The sequence below is a fragment of the Patella vulgata genome, chromosome 1, assembly GCF_932274485.2.
Source record: "Patella vulgata chromosome 1, xgPatVulg1.2, whole genome shotgun sequence".
In the NCBI taxonomy this organism is placed as follows: domain Eukaryota; kingdom Metazoa; phylum Mollusca; class Gastropoda; family Patellidae; genus Patella; species Patella vulgata.
Window position 1 is genome coordinate 37,504,414 of NC_065879.2, and position 21,664 is coordinate 37,526,077.

General features: G+C 34.8%; 1 protein-coding gene across 3 annotated transcripts in view; it reads right to left on the reverse strand.

Moving 5' to 3' along the window:
• Nucleotides 1-17,644, reverse strand: part of LOC126816221 (monocarboxylate transporter 12) — a 30,212-nt gene extending 12,568 nt beyond the window's left edge. The window contains exon 1 of one of the 3 annotated variants that reach the window (XM_050542528.2): nt 17,499-17,644. The gene's annotated coding sequence lies outside the window, so the exon portion shown is untranslated. Of the gene's footprint in view, nt 1-8,950; nt 9,085-10,852; nt 10,967-17,498 lie in introns of those variants that run through there. The other 2 variants (XM_050542533.2, XM_050542532.2) reach the window with 2 other exon arrangements.
• Between the last annotated feature and the right edge of the window lie 4,020 nt (nt 17,645-21,664).

Sequence of the window (21,664 nt, forward strand, 5' to 3'; positions counted from 1 at the left end):
ACACTAAATTTCATCACTATCAGATAGAATCAAAGTTATCTGGTCCTAAAGCATTGACCAATGAAATTGCTTAGCTCTGCTTAGCTTTAATTAGCTTGAAATGTTAATCATTGAACTCAGTCAAGACATTCACCTAATGAACATCTACATCAAGTTTAAACATTCTACCTCAATTAAAAGCAGAGTTCCAAAGTCTTGACCAATCAAATTGCTTATATCTCTTAGCCTAAGCAGAAAATTCTCATCATCAAACTTAGTCAAAGTAATGATATAATGAATCTATACTTGGAGTTTCATCACTCTCACTTAATTATAACCAAAGTTATCTTGCCCAAAAGCATCAACCAATCAGATTGCTTATCTCTGCTTCAGACAATGTTTATCATCGAACTAGATCTAGGCATTCACCTAATGAACGCCTACACCAAGTTTAAACATTCTACCTCAATTACAAGGGCGGTTACTGTGTTCCAAAGTCTCGGCCAATCAAATTGTTTATCGCTCTGCTTACCCTGAGCAGAAAGTGCTCATTATCGAACTTAGTCAAGGTATTGATGTGATAAAACTATACACCAAGTTTCCTCACTCTCACTAAATTAGAACTTATCTCTGCTTACCCTGAGCAGAACATTCTCATCTTCGAACTCCATCAAGGCATTCACCTAATAAACACCTACGCCAAGAGTGAACATTCTAGCTCAATTAGAATGAGAGTTATTGTATTCCAAAGTCTCGACCAATCAAATTTCTTATCGCTCTGCTTACCCTGAGCAGAAAATGCTCATTATCAAACTTAGTCAAGGTATTGATGTAATAAAACTATACACGAAATTTCATCACTCTCATTTAATTAGGACTAAAGTTATCCTGTCCCAATCATTCATCAACCAATCAAATTGCTTATCTCAGCTTACCCTAAGCAGAAAAAGCTCATCTTCGAACACCATAAAGACATTGACCTAATAAACACCTACACCAAGTTTGAACATTTTACTTCAAATAGAAGGAGAGTTATCGTGTCCCAAAGCATCAACCAATCAAATTGCCTATCTCTGCTTACCCTAAGCAAAAAATGCTCATCTTCGAACTCCATCACGGCATTGACCAAGTTTGAACATTCTGGCTCAATTAGGAGGAGAGTTATTGTGTCCCAAAAAGTGTGACAGACAAACAGACGGACAGACAGACAGACAGACAGATGGACGAACCCATTTTAATAGTCCCCTGCTTTCTTCGAAAGGCAATGACTTTACTGCACTGAAGGAATCACTGATATCAGAAAAGTTCAATTTCCGAGTTCAACAATGCCAAACTGTTCGGTCAGCCCTGCTTCATTAAGGAACGTAGAGTTGATTTAATTCGATGTTAATTATGTAATATCATGCCAGTACAAATACAATTATAATTTCAAATCAAAATATAATAAAATGCATATAAGATAAATTAAGTTGAATATATTTTAGTTAAATTTCTTTTCAAATTAAATGTTTATTTTATGTAGTTGTTAAAAAGAATTTCTCTATTCAAACTTTTTTAAGGTTCCCCTATCATAAACCACAACTAACATAATAACTCACCCAAATCACAATTTAATACTTTAGGCCATGAAACCATCAAATAAATGTGTCATCATATACATGCACAATGTATAATCTTTAACACGACAGATGTAAAAGTGAAAACTTTGAGCATATTAAATAAAGATGAATTACATAAGAGATCTGTATTTTTTCACTTCAAATATTATATAAACTATTATTTAGACATAATTTATTAACATGACAAGCCAATAATAAAACTCTCTAGACATCGGATGGCAGAGATTTAAATGGAATTTAAGATAAAATGGATAATCAAGCTTGTTTGTCCAGTACTGATGCAAACAATCTGTGCTACATCTAACACTCATAACTTTTCACAACTATCTGTAAACTTTAGATTTCATGCAATGGTAAAAATTTGCATCAAATGACCTGTACACACTACTTGTGGCAGAAACATGTATTATATTTCAACACTCATTTTAACACAAATACCATAATTTTAGGGGTAAATACTACTCCCACAACAAAGTCACTCCACAATTTTTAAACATTTCCCCATGGTCTGAAATTCCTTTCAAATACTCATTCACAAACATGTAATATTAGTGTTTAATTTATTCACAATATCATTCTACAGATTATTTCTGATATTTGACTAAATACAACTTTTACAGAACTGATTAAAGATATATTCCAACGAAAATATCTCTTGAGTAGTTATTTCCAATAAAAGTGTGGCAAATTTAATATGTATGTATACTATTCAAAAAAAGTAGGGGATATTTGATTTTTAAGTGTTATTAAAGTCACCTAATGAAACTGATGAAGAAACAAATGACAAAATGAAATGAAGTTCACATTCATCAATTTATTCCAAATGATCGTTAGACTAAGTAAGGCACAAACTGACCATTATAAGGGTAAAATGATACCCGGGGTCAAACAGCAAAGTTACCACAGCATCACAACCAAGTCAGTAACGGGTAAATCCTCCTCTGTTTGCCAAACAAGCATTGATCCGACGTGGCATACTCCTAATGAGACGTCTAAGGTCATTTTGGTCCAGATTGTCCCATTCCTGTTGGACATTGGCAGGACGTTGTTGACGTTGACGTAACCTCTGTCCAAGCATGTTCCAGACATACTCGATGGGGGAGAGGTCGGGACTCAGTGCTGGCCAAGGTAATGTGGTGATGTTCTGTTGTTGGAGGTAACCTGTAACGATCCTGGCCCTGTGACATCTTGCGTTGTCATCCTGGAAGATGAAACGGCGGCCATGACGTCGTGCGAACGGCACAACATGGACTGCCAAGATGTTGTCCCGGTAGTACTGGCCTGTAACACGCCCTGCAACAACATGTAAAGCCGTTCTTCCAGCAACAGTGATGCCTCCCCACACCATAACAGAACCACCCCCAAATCGATCATGTCTGATGACGTTAACGTCTTGGAAGCGCTCGTTTCGACGACGCCACACCCTCCTACGTCTGTCCAAAAAATCAACAGTGAACCTTGACTCATCTGAATACATCACATTGCTCCAGCGTCGATTATCCCAGTGTTGACGATCCCTACACCAACGACGTCTTGCCTGAATGTGATGATCTCTCAAACAAGGGATCACGCGAGGACGTCGGGCGCGAAGGTGACCCCTATGCAGTCGATTCCGAATCGTCTGGCCACTCACTCTCACACCAGTGTCTGTTTGAAGACGAGCGCTGATCTGATTTGCTGTGATGACACGATTTCTCAAGGCCAAGGTACGGATAAATCGATCCTGGGCTTGAGTTGTCGCCCTTGGTCGACCTGAGCGTGGTCTGTCCTGTACAGATTGTGTATCACGGTATCTGGACCATAGCCTGCTTATGACAGACTGAGAAACATTCATCGTCCGCGCCACAACCGCCTGTGTTGTGCCGATCTGTAGCATGCCAAGGGCACGTAACCTTTCATTTTGGGTAAGCCGACGCATATCAAAATTTGTTTTCTGGTCACTAAAACAATTAAACTGATGTTTCCACCCTGGAATTCAATGCCACAATGACTGTAACATTCAAAGTCAGAGTCGTGCAAATCTTGGGTTGGACCCCCATGATGACCCCAAGCATCACCTGCATTCCATGCCGTAGCTATTGGTGCGTTTGGGCGTCACATGTAACTGGAAATGTTTCTTCTGTTAGGTTCTATAGTGACTTTTTTCGTAGTTATTTGCATATTTTAGTATTATGCCCCCAAAATCAAATATCCCCTACTTTTTTTGAATAGTATATATGGAAAGTAGAGACACCCAATATTACTTTAAAAAATATTGGGTTCCCTCAAAAACACCAATGGAGCGTGCACACAGGGCAAAAACGTAAGGGTATCACTAACTGGCAACCCGTTGGCTTGTTGTCTGCTCGACTGATGTAGGGAATGCATGGTATTTTTTGATTGTATTGTTAGTGGTTGTGAGGATAGTAAAAGTCTTAAACCTACAAAAGAAGAAGAAGTTGGTAGAGGATGATCCCAAAATTTAATCAGGCTCCATTATGTATGGTGAATCGACAGCGAATAAAGACAAATACAAGCTTCAATGGACCTTCCGTTTAATCAAATCATGATAAACAAAAGGCTGCTTAAAATAGATTTCTATAGCTCGCGGTAGTTTCTTGCAACTGAAAGGGATTTGAAGCAAACTTTTGATAGCTAAATCCGTTTGAATAAGTTTATAGCCCAAATATATCAACAAATTATGCACCTTTAAAGGAAATTAAACTTTGTTCACATATTGCTTGCCTTTAAAAGAGAAAAAATATATATTTTGAACAATGCAATCAGGTCGGAATAAAGTCATTGGCCTATCCTACCTTTAAAGCTAAATTACTGAACTACATTTATTGTGATCTGATCAATATTATTGATCCAATCTAAACAATTGTTTATTAGTCACCAGAAGAATAGTATGCTTCATTTAATACTTAGTACTATATGAATGTAATTTTATCCACCTCTTATACATGTATCTATTTGTAATAAAGGAATGAATACTGCAGTTTTGCAAATACAATCCCAACACAATAATAAATTCACAAAATATAAATTATTTCCATAAGACTTTCAGCATAAACATACATATTTACCTTATTATGTATCATATGAATACACCTGACATAAACACGACTAAGAATAAATAAATCATCTGATAATAGATTGTATATTAGATGTGAACTCTGATTATCCATGATGATAAACTACAGCAGTGTAGATACATTTAATATGTTTACAACAATTTATCCAATACCTGGCATGTTGCCCTCAGCCAGGATTATCTGTAAACATGTTCTCAACATCGACAATAAACAATTATATCTGTTTATAGGTAACCTTTAAAGTCAGTAAATAGCCGTTTCAAGTAAATCTATTTCATTTTTACAAGGTCATGGCCATTTGTTTTCCTGTGCAATTTTCTAAGAAAATACCAGTTAGTTAACTAAATGAATTTCATCACGCATTTGATTAGCGTTATATGAAATTAATATACCATATCATCATATTCTCACAGATTCAATGGTACTACTAATTATGCTCCCCAGCCCCCCTTTGTTTTAGATTATGTTGATATTATTTGTGATTCACAATGAATGAAACTAATAATCACCCACATGCTCTGTAAATAATCAGCCAATCTAAATCTGATGTCTTATGTCAAAGACATGTTCACTAGTTAAACAGCTGATTATAGACATACAAATGTTTTTATGCTGTCTTCATTACCCGAGTCAGTGCATTTCATTTTGCATTTACATGTAATCAGGGGGTTTGGTGGTCGAATGTTTAATGCGTTGGATCATAAAGTTTGTTATTGTGTCTAGTGCCGTGGTTTCGATTCCCCACTTGTATTGTATAAAGAAATCTTATCAACAGTACAACAATATTTCTATTCTGAAATAATACAGAATACAGATCGTAATATAGGTTATAGCTACATACAATGTAATCTTTAGAGCATAATGTGACACATGTACATCCTTTGTTAATTTTTTGCATTATAAGTGTGCTAGTTTACGGTAGCTACAGTGAATGGAAATAATGTGAGATCTACAATATACCATTGAAATAAATTGAATGCTGACAGCTTCACTAAAATTTGATATTGATTCTATGGCTATGCACTGCACGTTTCTAAGCATTACAGTGAAAAATATGCCCACCAGCATCTAAAACATTCTGACAGAAACAAGAATACACTCGATAAACCAATTTATCCTTATGACTATAATATAGCTTTAAACATAATATACTATTCAAAAAAAGTAGGGGATATTTGATTTTTAAGTGTTATTAAAGTCACCTAATGAAACTGACGAAGAAACAAATGACAAAATGAAATGAAGTTCACATTCATCGATTTATTCCAAATGATCGTTAGACTAAGTAAGGCACAGACTGACCATTATAAGGGTAAAATGATACCCGGGGTCAAACAGCAAAGTTACCACAGCATCACAACCAAGTCAGTAACGGGTAAATCCTCCTCTGTTTGCCAAACAAGCATTGATCCGACGTGGCATACTCCTAATGAGACGTCTAAGGTCATTTTGGTCCAGATTGTCCCATTCCTGTTGCAACGCAGCAGCAAGTTCTTGGACATTGGCAGGACGTTGTTGACGTTGACGTAACCTCTGTCCAAGCATGTCCCAGACATGCTCGATGGGGGAGAGGTCGGGACTCAGTGCTGGCCAAGGTAATGTGGTGATGTTCTGTTGTTGGAGGTAACCTGTAACGATCCTGGCCCTGTGACATCTTGCGTTGTCATCCTGGAAGATGAAACGGCGGCCATGACGTCGTGCGAACGGCACAACATGGACTGCCAAGATGTTGTCCCGGTAGTACTGGCCTGTAACACGCCCTGCAACAACATGTAAAGCCGTTCTTCCAGCAACAGTGATGCCTCCCCACACCATAACAGAACCACCCCCAAATCGATCATGTCTGATGACGTTAACGTCTTGGAAGCGCTCGTTTCGACGACGCCACACCCTCCTACGTCTGTCCAAAAAATCAACAGTGAACCTTGACTCATCTGAAAACATCACATTGCTCCAGCGTCGATTAACCCAGTGGTGACGATCCCTACACCAACGACGTCTTGCCTGAATGTGATGATCTCTCAAACAAGGGATCACGCGAGGACGTCGGGCGCGAAGGTGACCCCTATGCAGTCGATTCCGAATCGTCTGGCCACTCACTCACACCAGTGTCTGTTTGAAGACGAGCGCTGATCTGATTTGCTGTGATGACACGATTTCTCAAGGCCAAGGTACGGATAAATCGATCCTGGGCTTGAGTTGTCGCCCTTGGTCGACCTGAGCGTGGTCTGTCCTGTACAGATTGTGTATCACGGTATCTGGACCATAGCCTGCTTATGACAGACTGAGAAACAGTCATCGTCCGCGCCACAACCGTCTGTGTTGTGCCGATCTGTAGCATGCCAAGGGCACGTAACCTTTCATTTTGGGTAAGCCGATGCATATCAAAATTTGTTTTCTGGTCACTAAAACAATTAAACTGATGTTTCCACCCTGGAATTCAATGCCACAATGACTGTAACATTCAAAGTCAGAGTCGTGCAAATCTTGGGTTGGACCCCCATGATGATCCCAAGCATCACCTGCATTCCATGCGGTAGCTATTGGTGCGTTTGGGCGTCACATGTAACTGGAAATGTTTCTTCTGTTAGGTTCTATAGTGACTTTTTTCGTAGTCATTTGCATATTTTAGTATTATGCCCCCAAAATCAAATATCCCCTACTTTTTTTGAATAGTATACAAGGAAACAAATATCTCAAAAACTCTGATGTAGAGAGTAATGACAAGATTTCAATACCAGGGCATTAATTCTGTAATTAAATGATTGCACCTGTAGGATTCATAATTTCACTATCAGGTGTTACTGTAAGTCAACAATCCCAGCAATTGATGAACAGACTGACAGGGTAAACAGTATAACATGTAAGACAATGACTGGGTTTTCCTTATTGTGATGTTATTGGGAACTGCATTGGGGATCGAGCTGGGATAAGTAAGCGTCCGCAAGAAAATTTGGTGTAAAATTAAACAGCCAGGAATTAAAATGGGGCCCCTATTTGAGAACTAATGGAACATTTTATCTTGTACTGAACCCAGCAGGGTCCCTGGGACATTTGTTCCACTTTGTCCCTGATAGATTTGGTACAGGAGCCAGGAAAGCACTAGTTTTATAATAAAACCTTCCTTAAAGCACTCTGTCCTACCGCATAGTCCAAGTAATTAAAATAAGACAAGACTGGCGATTAATTGAAAATATGGGTTTGAGACAAACTAGTTCACTTTGAATCCACACCACCAGCTGCACCCACGACATACTCTATGATCTACAGTGTTGGTGTTGGCCATTCACCCCATACTTAAAAGATAAAGATAACAGCTGTATACTGACATCCATAAGATCTTAATGTACACATGTACAAGGCTTCCAGCATATTTAATTTCTTATAATAGTAATGTTACATGGTACATTATTTCACTCACTTAAAGATGCATTATGTAATATTTAGATAATGAGCTGGACAGTCTTGCTATAGTTCAATAATTGAATATATTGAAAATTTCAATCAAATTACTTTATTCTGAGCAAAGTTATGACTGTTTGAAGATATAGCATAGATCATTCATTATTGTAGCAACGATACTTGACAACTGAAAGATACATTATGGGAGATGCGATAAAGAGTTGGCAGTTCTCACTATAATAGTTAAAAACTAGATAATGTAAAGGTAATTTGCTGAAAATTTCATTCAAATTGATCCACTATGAACCGAAAACTAAGCGTTTGAAATTTCCGGCTAGCCTTGATCGTCATTACTAAAGTCAGTACAATAAACAGCATAGTCTTGATTATCCATTTAATCGTTAAATCGAGAAGGAAAGTTATGCAGTAAATCAGCTCACAATCCACTAAAGATCGCAGGCTAGTGATGCCATCTAGAGTTGATTATGGTCTGGATTAATTAAGGTCTAGTTAATAATTTAGATAACATTTCAGGCCTAAAGAAAGACCTGCAATAGACAGATTTAGCTCTTGCATAATGTACATGTATGTTTAAGACTTACCCTTGCTTGTCCATTTTATCGTTAAATTTTTAAATCTTGTGGATGTTTCAATCCATATAAATCTAGAGAGTTGATTATAGGTTTATTAAGTTAATAATATCTAAATAATAGTTTATATAACATTTGAAGCCAAAATAAAGACCTGCAATAGGCAGATTTAGCTCTTATATAATGCATCTTTAAGTGAACCAATAAAATAGTAATGGGCATAAGAATATAATACAATTATCTGAATACAACCCAAACCTCATATACCTGACACTCTACCTACCTGTGAGGAATAAAGATTAGCAATTTAGCATCCAATGTGTATGTAGTGGCTGTAACATCTAATCTTACAAATACTTATAGACAGCATTTAGGTACTGTAGTATTGCGCAGCAGATGAAAAGGATGATGCAATTTCTGGAAATAAACATCACTTTCCAGACAATTCGACTCAATATTGTAATGCAGAATTTTCTGTTTTTTGCTTCAAAATTTTCAACATATAAGAAGAACAAAAGTAAAGTCATTATTATCGAAGAACTCTCATTTCGCTGGCAATCTGATTACTAATAGTAAGTGCAGGGGGACTGCACCACACATAATTTACACAAAAACAAAACTACGGACAAGACACAATATGCAGAAATCACAAACAAACAAACATATCAAATTAAGTGAATGGATCTGGGGGCTAGTCGTAAGCGTCCACTGCCTGTGGGCGTAAAGTGAGAATTAAACATTTTTAGTATTCAATAGAATCAAGGTATAGTGAATTATAGTAAGGGCATATGTTCCATTTACCACAAAAACAACAGAGTAAAAAAAAACAAATAATACTGAATATAAAGAAGCAAATGAGAAAATGTAAACCATCTAGAAAGACAGAAAGAGAGATTTTATAACCCAAGTGTATAAGAGTGGATCTGAAGGGTTTCGGGATAAAGTATAACTGGTTGATACATATAGAACTGTCACCACACCATTTTGATAGTAAATAGGTTAGATTACGATGCAGACTAAAAAAATCAACAACAAAATATATTTGTGACTGTTGCTTGTCTATTTGTTTATCTGTTCAGGGCGGAAGCTACACTTGGGTTGTATCAAGGCTGAAATTTGGGGGTATGAGAGTTACTCGAGTTGGGGGTGACACAGACCTGGTTATTGCTTTCAGAGGTGGTCTTTTCTTGGCTCATATTATTTAAGCTGTTATGCTCATAATATTTAAGTCGATACAGTGTTCTTCCAGTTGTTCGATTCAACAATCTTGAACCCCAAGGGAAATTGAGATGAATAGACCTTAACACTTGTCAACTTGTCCATGCCTGCATTGTTGAATATTATATAACTCTATTAATTCTTACTTTACAGTATAGTATTATTTGATGATTTGTATACTATACAAACCATACATTTCTTTATATTTTTTATATACTATAACTCATATCAAAACAGCAAACTTTACAATACTCTTTGTTTCATAGTATGACATAAAATTCGTAAATTAATCTCTTCCGAACTTCAGTACAGTAAAACGTGAACTCGAAAAGGAATATCAGTCAAAATGTGGTTCAATTCCAATCCGTATCAGATATGATGAACTGAAAATTCATCAGAATTCCACATCCTCTGCAAACAATATAAGCAGGATACGGTCAAATAAAGCCAGCCCAACTTATAATCTTTGTTAAAACCTATGATTTACTGTTGATATTTTTTATTGTTTGTTTTTAACTGAATGTTAAATAATCAGTATGAGTTAATCTCATTCTCAGTGTAGATTATGATTCTCAGATGTTTAAATGGGAACTTAACCTCCAAACAAATATACAGTGAGAAGATCGATATTGTCCGAATAATGCAAATGCAATCAGCGATTTTAAGACTTGACAAATTACATTACAATGTTTCTTAACCAGATACCTGTCTGATTGTCTTTTGAACACTGAAATACATTGGTAGCCTATTAGACTTGAAGGATATTTGGAGCAGATTAAAGGCATCAAATTTTCCATTAAGCTTCTACTACCAGTCCTATAGTTAAGACTTTAGTTTGCTGATCACATTTGAAGATGACTGTGGATCAATACTGAAAGATGTCTGTAATTGGCAGGGACTAAAAAGACGTAATAAACAAACATGACATTTAGTATTCCTAGACAGTTGTTAATAATAATAATAATACCTAGAATAGATCACCTTCCTCTCACATATTATATCAACACATATTCTTCATATTCACACATTTCATTTCATAGCATACTGTTTTACATCATTAAACTATCAGCCTAACTATCCAATATTCCCTGTCTTAGTGTTAGTTAAAATTGCAATATGTAAGATTTAGATAAAGAGCTGGCTGTTCTTGCTATAATATTCTAGGTGTAATTATAACTGTTTGAAGATGTAGCATAGATCTTTTGTTATTGTAACTCTAAATTACATTTGTAATTAGTAGAGTTTGATGTGTGGTAAAACAAGAGGACCTTCTTTTTTCTACCATACATGGCACATGTATCTCCAATTAATGTATAGTACAGTAGCTTTAGGTAATCACTGTAAATATGGCTACATGACAAGAATAATAAATTACATAAAGGTTAGATAGGTACTTTTGGCAAGAGAAGAAACGGATCTAAATGAAGTAAAAGTTGGTTGATGAAAATACTTTATGTTCTTATCTTAGTTCTAGCAAATAGTCTTCGTACTTAATACATTTATATATTTTACAAATGCGTAGCATGCTTTAAATCGTATATAAAAGTCCTTGTTTTTGGACTTGGCTTCATTTCTATACTGAAAAGTCCTAAACCATTTTGTCATATAAACACACAGCTTATCATGATATATACTAGAATAAATCAATAATACAATGTTTGGGAAATATTCCTTTTTTCAGGGATTGTTTCCCTTACATGTATATATAGGTCCGCAACTGTACAGAGCAGTGGATATTTACTCCTGGTATCAAGTTCCATTCTCTTGATTTGATTGTACGTTTGTTGTTGATTACCTGCAGTGCCTGTGTGATCTTTGTGTGTTTTGTCCATTGCAATGTTTTCTGGTTTTCTGTTTGTTTGTTCTCCTGCACTTACTAATAAAGACTTCTTGTTTAAGTCCTGTTCAATCAATTTCATGGAATTCACTCAAACATTTTGATTTTACTTTCTACCAAATACACCTGTATATTCACGAGATACTAGCTTGTTGTGAATAATAACATGCTATTTTTTTGGCATTTAAGACACCACACCATGAAAACCTGTTGACCGATGCCAAATGCTGCACCTAACTGATGAACCTGTATTTACTCATCAGTTAAATGGGTGCAAAGTGATAGTATACTCATCTTCTAATTCATACTTATGGAAATAATATAATTGTCCTACCATTTCGTTAAAGTAATTGAGAAGGTGCCTCCTTTTTTTGTTTAATTCCAAACTATTCTTGATTATTCTCTTTGTGGTTATTGTTTAAATCAATTTATTATTAAAGAGAGTACAACAAGAAAGGATTACAATAGTGCTGACAATAATTTGTGAAGTACTTATTTCATCAGGAATAGGACTAATTTGAGATCATTCTTCAACCACTTCCTTTCAGATGAGCCCAGTGACATTGCACTATTTTCAGATAGCATATCTCAATAAAAGAACGACTTTTAAAAGTTCAAAATTGCACAGTTTATCATCTGAAATTGTAGAAGAATGAGATCTAACATCCCTCAATCCTACCTGTCTCCATAATCTCCCTTAATTTTACAACAATGTTGGAAATATGTGATCTGAATAATTGTCAATTCATTTAAAGATACATTATAGGAGATTAGATAAAGAGCTGGTAATTCTCACTATAATAGTTAAAAACTAGATAATGTAATGGGAATTTGCTGAAAATTTCAGTCAAATTGATCCACCCTGAACCGAGTATTTAGCGACTGAATTTTGGGCCTAGCCTCGATCATTATTACTAAAGTTGGTACGATAAAAAACAGTTTCAACTATCCATTTTTTTATTTAATCAGAAGCAGCAGACCGGGTTCTAATCCAGTAAATATCGCAAGCTAGTGATGCTATCAAGAGTTGATTATGGTCTGGATAAGTTAATTAATGTCTAATTAATAATTTAGATAACATTTCAGGCCTAAAGAAAGACCTCCAGTTGGCAGATTTCGCTCTTGCATAATGTATGTTTAAGTATTGAGATTAGACCGTCTTGAAACGGTATATCATAAATGTTTTAAAGTAGCCACCACTTCTGGTTCATTAATAATATATATTATGATGGAAATGAAAGGAAGTTTAAAACAGTAACCATAAATTACACTTGTGGTCCATCAATAATATATGATGGAGATAAGGTACCATAGTATAAAACAGTAACAATAAATGCATCCATAGAGCCAAAAACTTGTACACTGGAGAATTTAACTTTTATTTAATTTACATACTGTACCATAAAATTAAGTATTTTGAGAAATTTAACACCAAAACACAACAAATGAATGTATATACAGTGATACTTATAGTTCCTGTGTGTAAAAAGGTCTAAAAATAGGCTGTACATCCATGTAAATTTAGATCATGCTAAAAATAGCCAAATTTCTATGAAAAAAACTTTCGTTAATCTGAGATAAACAACAAAATGCACTATAAATTCACTGACTCTCATACGATCCACAAAACAGTTGAACCCCATTATCATTTCATTACATGAAAGTATTTATTTCTAAAACCAATGTAAAAGTGCATGTTCTGAGATGATAACTTCACTTTTGTTTATCACAAAATCTTAAATATTGGCCAATAATTTCATATCATACTACATATGCTCACCATTATCATGTTTTAATTTAAATATTTTTTACTAGATTTAAAGAATATCTTTCACTATTTGTATACTGGTTTTCTTGTTTTCTTTCTCTTGCCATAAGAAATATCAAGTTTGTTTTTCTATAAATTCTGCCAAGGTTTTAAGACTTATGCTTAACAGATGAATCTCTGACATACTGAGATTTGAACATTCATGTGAGTTATTTTTACAGTGTTCACTTGTGGTCATCTCAAAACAATCTGAGTGTTGCCATATGAGCTCATAGAACAGATTTTGGCACAGAGAAAAGGCAAAATACGTATAGTTTAGGCCTACATAATATGTATCTCCAGACAGGTTGGTTTATATTTGTCTGAAACACCTGATTAGCTTCACTAGCATTTAGCACTTTTGTTTCTTTCTCAAGACATGAGATATCTAAATAGTAAATTACAATCATAAAGGAACTAAACCTCTTTCACATAGATCGAAATAAAATATTGAATTGGACTGATCTGATTTGATATTTCAATTTATAATACATGTAGTCACAGATTCTATAACATTAGGTTTTTGTTTCGAAAACACATATGTCAACGATGGCTTTATCTAGGGGTTAAGTCTGTCATCGAAGACAGTATGCCATTCCACAAAACTAATCATCATACAAAACCTAATCAAATCAAGAATCAACAAAAATCTTGTACTTTAATACTTACAATACAAGTACAGACAGACACACAAATTAAATTGATAATTCAGGAAATAATGACCTTAATTTCAAAGTAGATATATGATCACAAGAAAAAGAACAATATGCAGTACTTCCTCTTGATTTCCTGTTGCTTAGATATTTGCACTGACAGATTCAATTGATAAATTATATAAATACATGTACATGTATTGTAACAAATTTTACAGTGAATTTAATATACCAGAAACAAAGTTATAACTAAATTTAACTTGCACAGGGGCGGATCTAGGAAGTTTGAAAAGGGGGGGCGCCGCAAAATGAGGGCACGCGCTGAGAGGGGGGGGCCCCTTGCATCATTTCCTTGCATCTTTAGCCATTCCAAGAGCTATTTGGCTGATATTTTCGTCTAAGTAAACGTTCGGAAATCGTTGAAAAAGAGCCTTAAAATCGAGCAAAAAAGCCAGTTGAACATGCGACTCGAAATTTGTCAAGGCGAGCGAGGCATTATGATGGCAAAAAAAAACCGAATCTATTCCCTAGCCACTTCACTATTTAAGCCTTGTAACTTGTACTGTGTACTGTCCACACATGAAACAGTGCTACATCAAGTTGCACTCATGAGCGTCGGTGATGGACATGAGTGTATACGCCGCCGATTCCACAAGATGTCTGTCTATAGTCACTCTATAGGATTAGGGCACCGTCAGCTAAACAACAAGAATTCGTTTGAAAGTGGAAGCATTAATTAGACCAGACTGGTGTGTTTGAGTCAATGGTTTGAGTCATTTGGGATCCCTGCAACGGGTTGGGAACGGACATATTTGGGTCTGAGAAAAGGCACTTTCAGCAGTAAAAAAGAGCACTGTCGAAAATTAGGGGGGGGGGCACGGCCCCTCGCCCCCCCCCCCCTTGAATCCGCCTCTGTTGCATGAAATACACTGTCGATCAACTTAAAATTCAAAATTTATGACACTAGTCAATAATATGTTACATATTGTTTGTTTAAATTGAAAATACAGTAGGCCTATTTACTTTATTATGTGATTTTTATCTAACTGTAATGATTACAAAACTGTAAAGCCTTGTGCTTGTGTTATCTTCTATAATCTTATAAACATATTAAAAATAAACAAAAATATCTAAAGAGGCATTAGAACTTTGGAGGTCTTATAGCGGGTTGATGAAAATACAAAAGTTCAGATTTGACTATATACAGTTATATGGGCCATATTCAAATTATATTGTATACAAAATTTAATGCAAATCTGTCAATTTATGAGTAGTACAATATTTTTTAGGGATTTTTAATGAAGCCACCACCCTCACCTTTCTTTTGTCAAAAATATATTTATTTTAACAGTCATGCATGCTTATTTATAATGTTTCTATGGTACACTACAAAGGTGATGGACAAGAAAGAAATCACCTCTTAAATTCAATTTAGGAAGCTCCCGAAGGTTTTGCTTGTCTACCTACTTTTCAGAAATTTTAGATACTTCATTACGCCCTTGGTTTTATGTTATTCAGACCCTGAACCTAATGACTAATAAAATTGTCTGTACACTATAGATATAAAGGACTGCCTATAGTGGAGAAAGTGTATTTGGGAATGATTCTGTATGCTTTAGTAGGTTATATTATATAATTGTATAATCCTATGCAATACAATTGTCTGATATAAATAGAATTTATCTGGACAAAATAACATAGTAAGTCTGTGACAGAAAGTTGGTTATATTATTATATTACAATGGAATTTGTTTTTTTAAAAATCAGAAAACTTGTAATCATATTGTTTTAACTTTAAATTTGTGGAAATATTTTTAAAAGGTCATTTTCTGTAATTAATACTATATTTATAATGAGTGGTATGTGTAGGATAACACCAGTTTGTAATACTAATATGAACATATTGCACACAAATATACCAGTAATTCTTAAAATATACCATGCAAGCTCATATAAATGCTGCAACAGAATATCCTAAAGGCATACATATAAAGTATATATTGCAGGGTAATATAACCTATTCATTTATATATTGTTGCAATCTTCTCTATCTTATCTTTATGCACAGGTTTTATGCCAGAAAAAAGGGGGTTATAAAAAGCACTAAAATAATCTTAGCTTGACATCATAAATATGCAGTATTCATAAACATGTGCATAAAACAAACAATTTTTACAGTTATTGTTGTTGGTATTCATGACTTAACAATCTATATAAAATATATTTAAATAAAAACAGGGCGAAAAAAAAAACAGGTAGCGTTTTATTGTTGCTTTTAATTCTTACTATTTTTTAAAATAATTATGTCATGAAGCTATGAATTGGAAATAACCTGCTTTTGGTATAAATTATTCAATGACATGACTATAAAATTAGTAAGAACCCTTTAAAAAAGTGTACTCTAATTTATTGAAGATAATTCCAATTGAATTAAAAATTAAAGCCACTGAATGTCAATATTCAAACTATTCTATCTCTCAAAATATTGCTTCAAATTGTTCAAATCCCTTTCAAAACATTTTCATTGGAAGAAACCTATCCAAATCTGTAAAATTCTTCTTTTTTTTTGTCACATGGCTTGATTAAGGGGAGGGACCATTTTCAGCTTGTATAATTTGTCATTACTCTCTGTCCATTTACCTTAAATTATCTAAGCATAAGTAAATTCTTGGATTCTCCTCTGTCAACTTCTTTTTCCTGCGGTTTAATTGTAAAGTCTGCAGTATGTTTAAGTGTCTCTCTATTCTCCCAACCACAAGACTTTCGATCACCAAATCCAAGCACTCCCTATGTCATTCAAGCATACAGCAAACCGACAGGTTAAATGTACTCAAAATTTAATTAAGAAAACAAAATCAACATATTAATGGTATATCCCCCGGCTTCCTAAATGGAATCGATACATTTTTAGACCGATGCTTATTTTAGAGATTCCAGGTTTAGTTTAGGTCATTGTTGTTTGAAAGCAACTAAAATTTCGTCAAATAATAACAATCAGACTTTAGAAATATCACCAAATTCATATTCCAATCCAGTTATTTTGAAATACAATATATGAATATAATAATTATAAATTGTTGTCAGAAAAGATAGCGGATGTACCTTACACTATTTACTGTGAGCAATTAAATTTCTTTCATTGATCATCAGTCATCAAATCATAGCACTGACAGTGCTATGCAGTTTAACTGTTGTTCTAGAACTCTACAGGCTAGAGATAACAAAGTATAAATAGTAGGCTTTTGCAAATGCAATGCGCAATAACGTGATGAAATAGTGCTCGTAGACATAGAGATGTGTAAAACGTGTTACTTACCAAATATCAGTCAAAGTATGCCATAGAAAACTTATTTAAAATACTAATCTTGGTTCAGTTATGGTTGAGATGTCACTAAATTCATTGAACGCGTAGATTCTCTTCCATAACCATCCTTCGAACAAAGACTTCGCGCAGCAGACGAAATGTCACGTGACTATGATTAACGGGGGCGAATCAGCTGATTTCAAGGTTGACATAAATGGGAATTGACCATTAATTTTGTCAATGTGCAGGGTTGTTTTCACTAAAATATCCCCATTTTAAGTTGATATATTTAGAGTTTTAATTATTATTAACTACGGAATCAAAAAAGATAGACTGATTTTGAATAAAATAAAGTCCATTCATTCAGAATGTGGTCCATAAAATCTATTTCAGTCTAACGGGATTTTCCCCAAGTGATACACAATGAACTGCGCGTGCACAGTCATGTGGCTAAATATAGAAATATGAATGCTGGCATCACACCTCGTACGTATTCACTTGTGGCAGCAATTTGGAAACGGTCTAAATAAAGAAATAAAACGTGTTGGTAACATGCGTTCACTTGTTGAAATGTCCGAGACACCAGATGATCACCATCTCCCCATTTGCACCTGTATTTGGCATGCGAGTTATTGATCGTAAAGGGCGTACGGGCTGTATTATTTGGAACAGTAATAAATAGACAAAAATGTGTCTAAGAGCTATAAAGTAGATTAATTTGAACTTTTGAAAATAAACAAAAATATTATAATTTCTAATCAGTTATCTTTGGTGAAATACGTGAACAGTCCATATTGAACGACAGCTGTTGACGACAGCTTCGTCCATTCTACACATTTTTAAAAAAAAATATTTTGTCGTTTTCGAATCGGCCAATAGTACCTCTGAATTGCTTTGCAGGATATTTTTTTTCTTTGTTCATTACAAATGGTTGGCACCCAAAACCATTGAATACAGTACTGTTTATAAAATGTCCATCATGTCTTAAATATTGGATATTTTAAGGTACCATATTTTCACAGCAATATATAAAAACATTGACCATTTGAAATGAACCAATATTAAATTCGATCTAATGTGTTTTTAATTTCGAATATTATGAAAAATATTGAGTTAGAGGTTTAACTCATTTAAAGTCTCTAGCCTATGGTAGAAACAATAAACTGAGGTCACACATGTACACATTGGCATGCACAAAAAAGAACCCTTGACAGTTGAAATAAGAGTAAGCCTATATAACGCAGCTGTCCAGTTGGTGCCTTTAAGCATTTTTCTTGTCTAACTTTATATTCAATGAATTGCATGTAAAAGAGCAATCAAATTCTCTGTTTTAATGAATAAGGAGTGACATAGCAAGTTAAATCAATATAAGACCTGGTTGTTAATCAATTATTAATGGCTTGTGTATATATGCAAAGTTTGTAATGAAGCCTAAAATTTATTAGCCTGTCGACATTTCTTGCAATGTACTTAAATGATAAAAATTGAATATGAGGAGAAAGAACAAACATTACTTGGACTTTGTAATATATTGGTGTTGTACATATATCAGCATGACAGCCAGTTTAGTCAAGTGGCCACTTATTAAAGTGAATTGTGTCAGTTAACAGGATGGATTGTATAAGTTCAACAGAAAATTTACTGCCAGAAGAATATCACCACAAGTTTTTATTACAGGTTTATGTTACTGAATAAATTATAATCTACTTGATAAATAAATTATAATCCATTTATCTTGACCCAGCCTAAACTAGCAAATAAAATCCACAAACTGTGCAAGTGAACTGGAAAAATGTGGCCTCAACTGGTGTACGATTGTTGGAAGTAAGACGTAAAATGAATTCAGATCTAGTTTAAAAGGCACTTATATATTAGATCCAAAGTGTGTAGGATTGTAGTTGACATTTTAATTATTTTATTTGTACTAATATCACCAGGGCCTCTCTGTTTAAAGGCTATTATTCTGCATTAATAATGTGAATGTCTATACATTAAAATCTTTTAATCATTGCTATCTTTAATATAACTCACTATATTATTATGTTCCTTCTGAGCAAGATTTAGAGTTTTAAAAATCTCTCTAGATATAAAAGAGAAAGTTTCTTTGATGGCTGTGAATGTTGAACTTACAAATTTCAAATAACTTGACAAGAAATGTAAAAGGTTTGTATTTGGTGCATTTAATGCTGAAAATAAGTTTTTGTTGTACTAAGTAGTGCTGGATATTGCCACTGCAGTCACGATACCATACATATTGCAATTAAGGTGCTATGATACGTATTACGATTCATAACCATGTCAATATTTACCAAGAAAACCAGCGGCTGCCACTCATAGGCGTACGGGGAAATTTTTGACTGGGGGGCGGGGGGGCGGTGGTGGTTGGTGCCCAAAAAATGTAGTTAGGTTCTTAGTATGTTACATAATAATAATAAATTCGCTGTTAAATTGGACACATTCAAGAACACAATATTTTTTTTTATACAACTTCTACAAAATACAATTGTGTGCCCAAATTTTCCCAGCATTTGGTGCCCAAAATGGGGGGGGGGGGGCGGCCGCCCCCCAGCTCGTACGCCTATGGGCAGGATACGCCCACATTTTCGAGAGATGGATAGAAAACAAGCTAAAACGAAATTGATTTTTCCTACAATCAAGGGCCATAATTCAGGAAATTACAATTCGATATGCGCAAATATCGAAAGGAACCAAGATCTTTGAGTTATAAACTTACATTTCAAGTTTCAACAAAATCGGATAAAAATTGTGACCTCTATAGGGTCAACAACCTTGATATATCTAATTTTTACGCAATTTGAGAACGAGGGGTGGCCATTTTGTCTGTCAGTTTTGGGCCGATTTTCACGAAATTCAAACTCAGTCGTCCTTAGGGTGTAACGGTGATATAATAATACGTTTTTTTTTAAATCGGATAAAAATTATGACCTCTGTAGGGTCCACAAGCTAAAACGCGATTTTTCGTACAATACCATAATTCAGTAAGTTACAGTCCGATATGCGCGAATATCGACAGGAACCGAGATCTTTGGGTTATAAACATATATTTCAAGTTTCAACAAAATCGGATAAAAATTGTAACCTCTATAGGGTCCACAACCTTGATATACCATATTTTTACGCTATTTGAGAACGAACGGCGGCCATTTTGTCTGTCAGTTTTGGGCCGATTTTCACGAAATTCGAACTCAACCGTCCTTAGGGTGTAGTAACGGTGATATATTAACACAGATTTTTAAATCGGATAAAAATTATGACCTCTATAGGGTCCACAAGCCAAAAAACGCGTTTTTAGGTATAATCAAGGGCCATAATTCATGAAGTTACGGTCCGATATGCGCGAATATCGAAAGGAACCGAGATCTTTGTGTTATAAACTTAAATTTCAAGTTTCAACAAAATCGGATAAAAATTGTAACCTCTATAGAGTCCACAACCTTGATATATACCATATTTTTACGCTATTTGAGAACGAACGGCGGCCATTTTGTCTGTCAGTTTTGGGCCGATTTTCACGAAATTCGAACTCAACCGTCCTTAGGGTTTAACGGTGATATAAAGAAACGTTTTTTAAATCGGATAAAAATTATGACCTCTATAGGGTCCACAAGCTATAAACGCGATTTGTTATACAATAAGGGGCCATAATTCATGAAGTTACGGTCCGATATGCGAGAATATCGAAAGGAACCAAGATCTTTGTGTTATAAACTTACATTTCAAGTTTCAACAAAATCGGATGAAAATTGTGACCTCTACAGTGTTCACAAGCCAAAAACGTGATTTTTCGTACAATCAGGGGCCATAATCCATGAAGTTACGGTCCAATAGATGCCAATATCGAAAGGAACCGAGATCTTAGGGTGATAAACCTATATTTCAAGTTTCATTGAAATCGGATAAAAATTGTGATCTGTAGACTGTTCACAAACAATTGTGGACGGACGGACGGACAGAGGCGACGACAATATGTCCACATGAAAATGTGGGCGTATAACAACAGGATAAAAGAATAATTGATATTTTTAGTCCTGCCGATGTCGAAGTAATAAAACAATTTTATCACACGATATTGATGTGTATCAAAAGACCAAATCAATTTAAGAGTGTTTGTGTACCTATGGATAATGGATAATGTGTGACATGTATAATGTGTGACA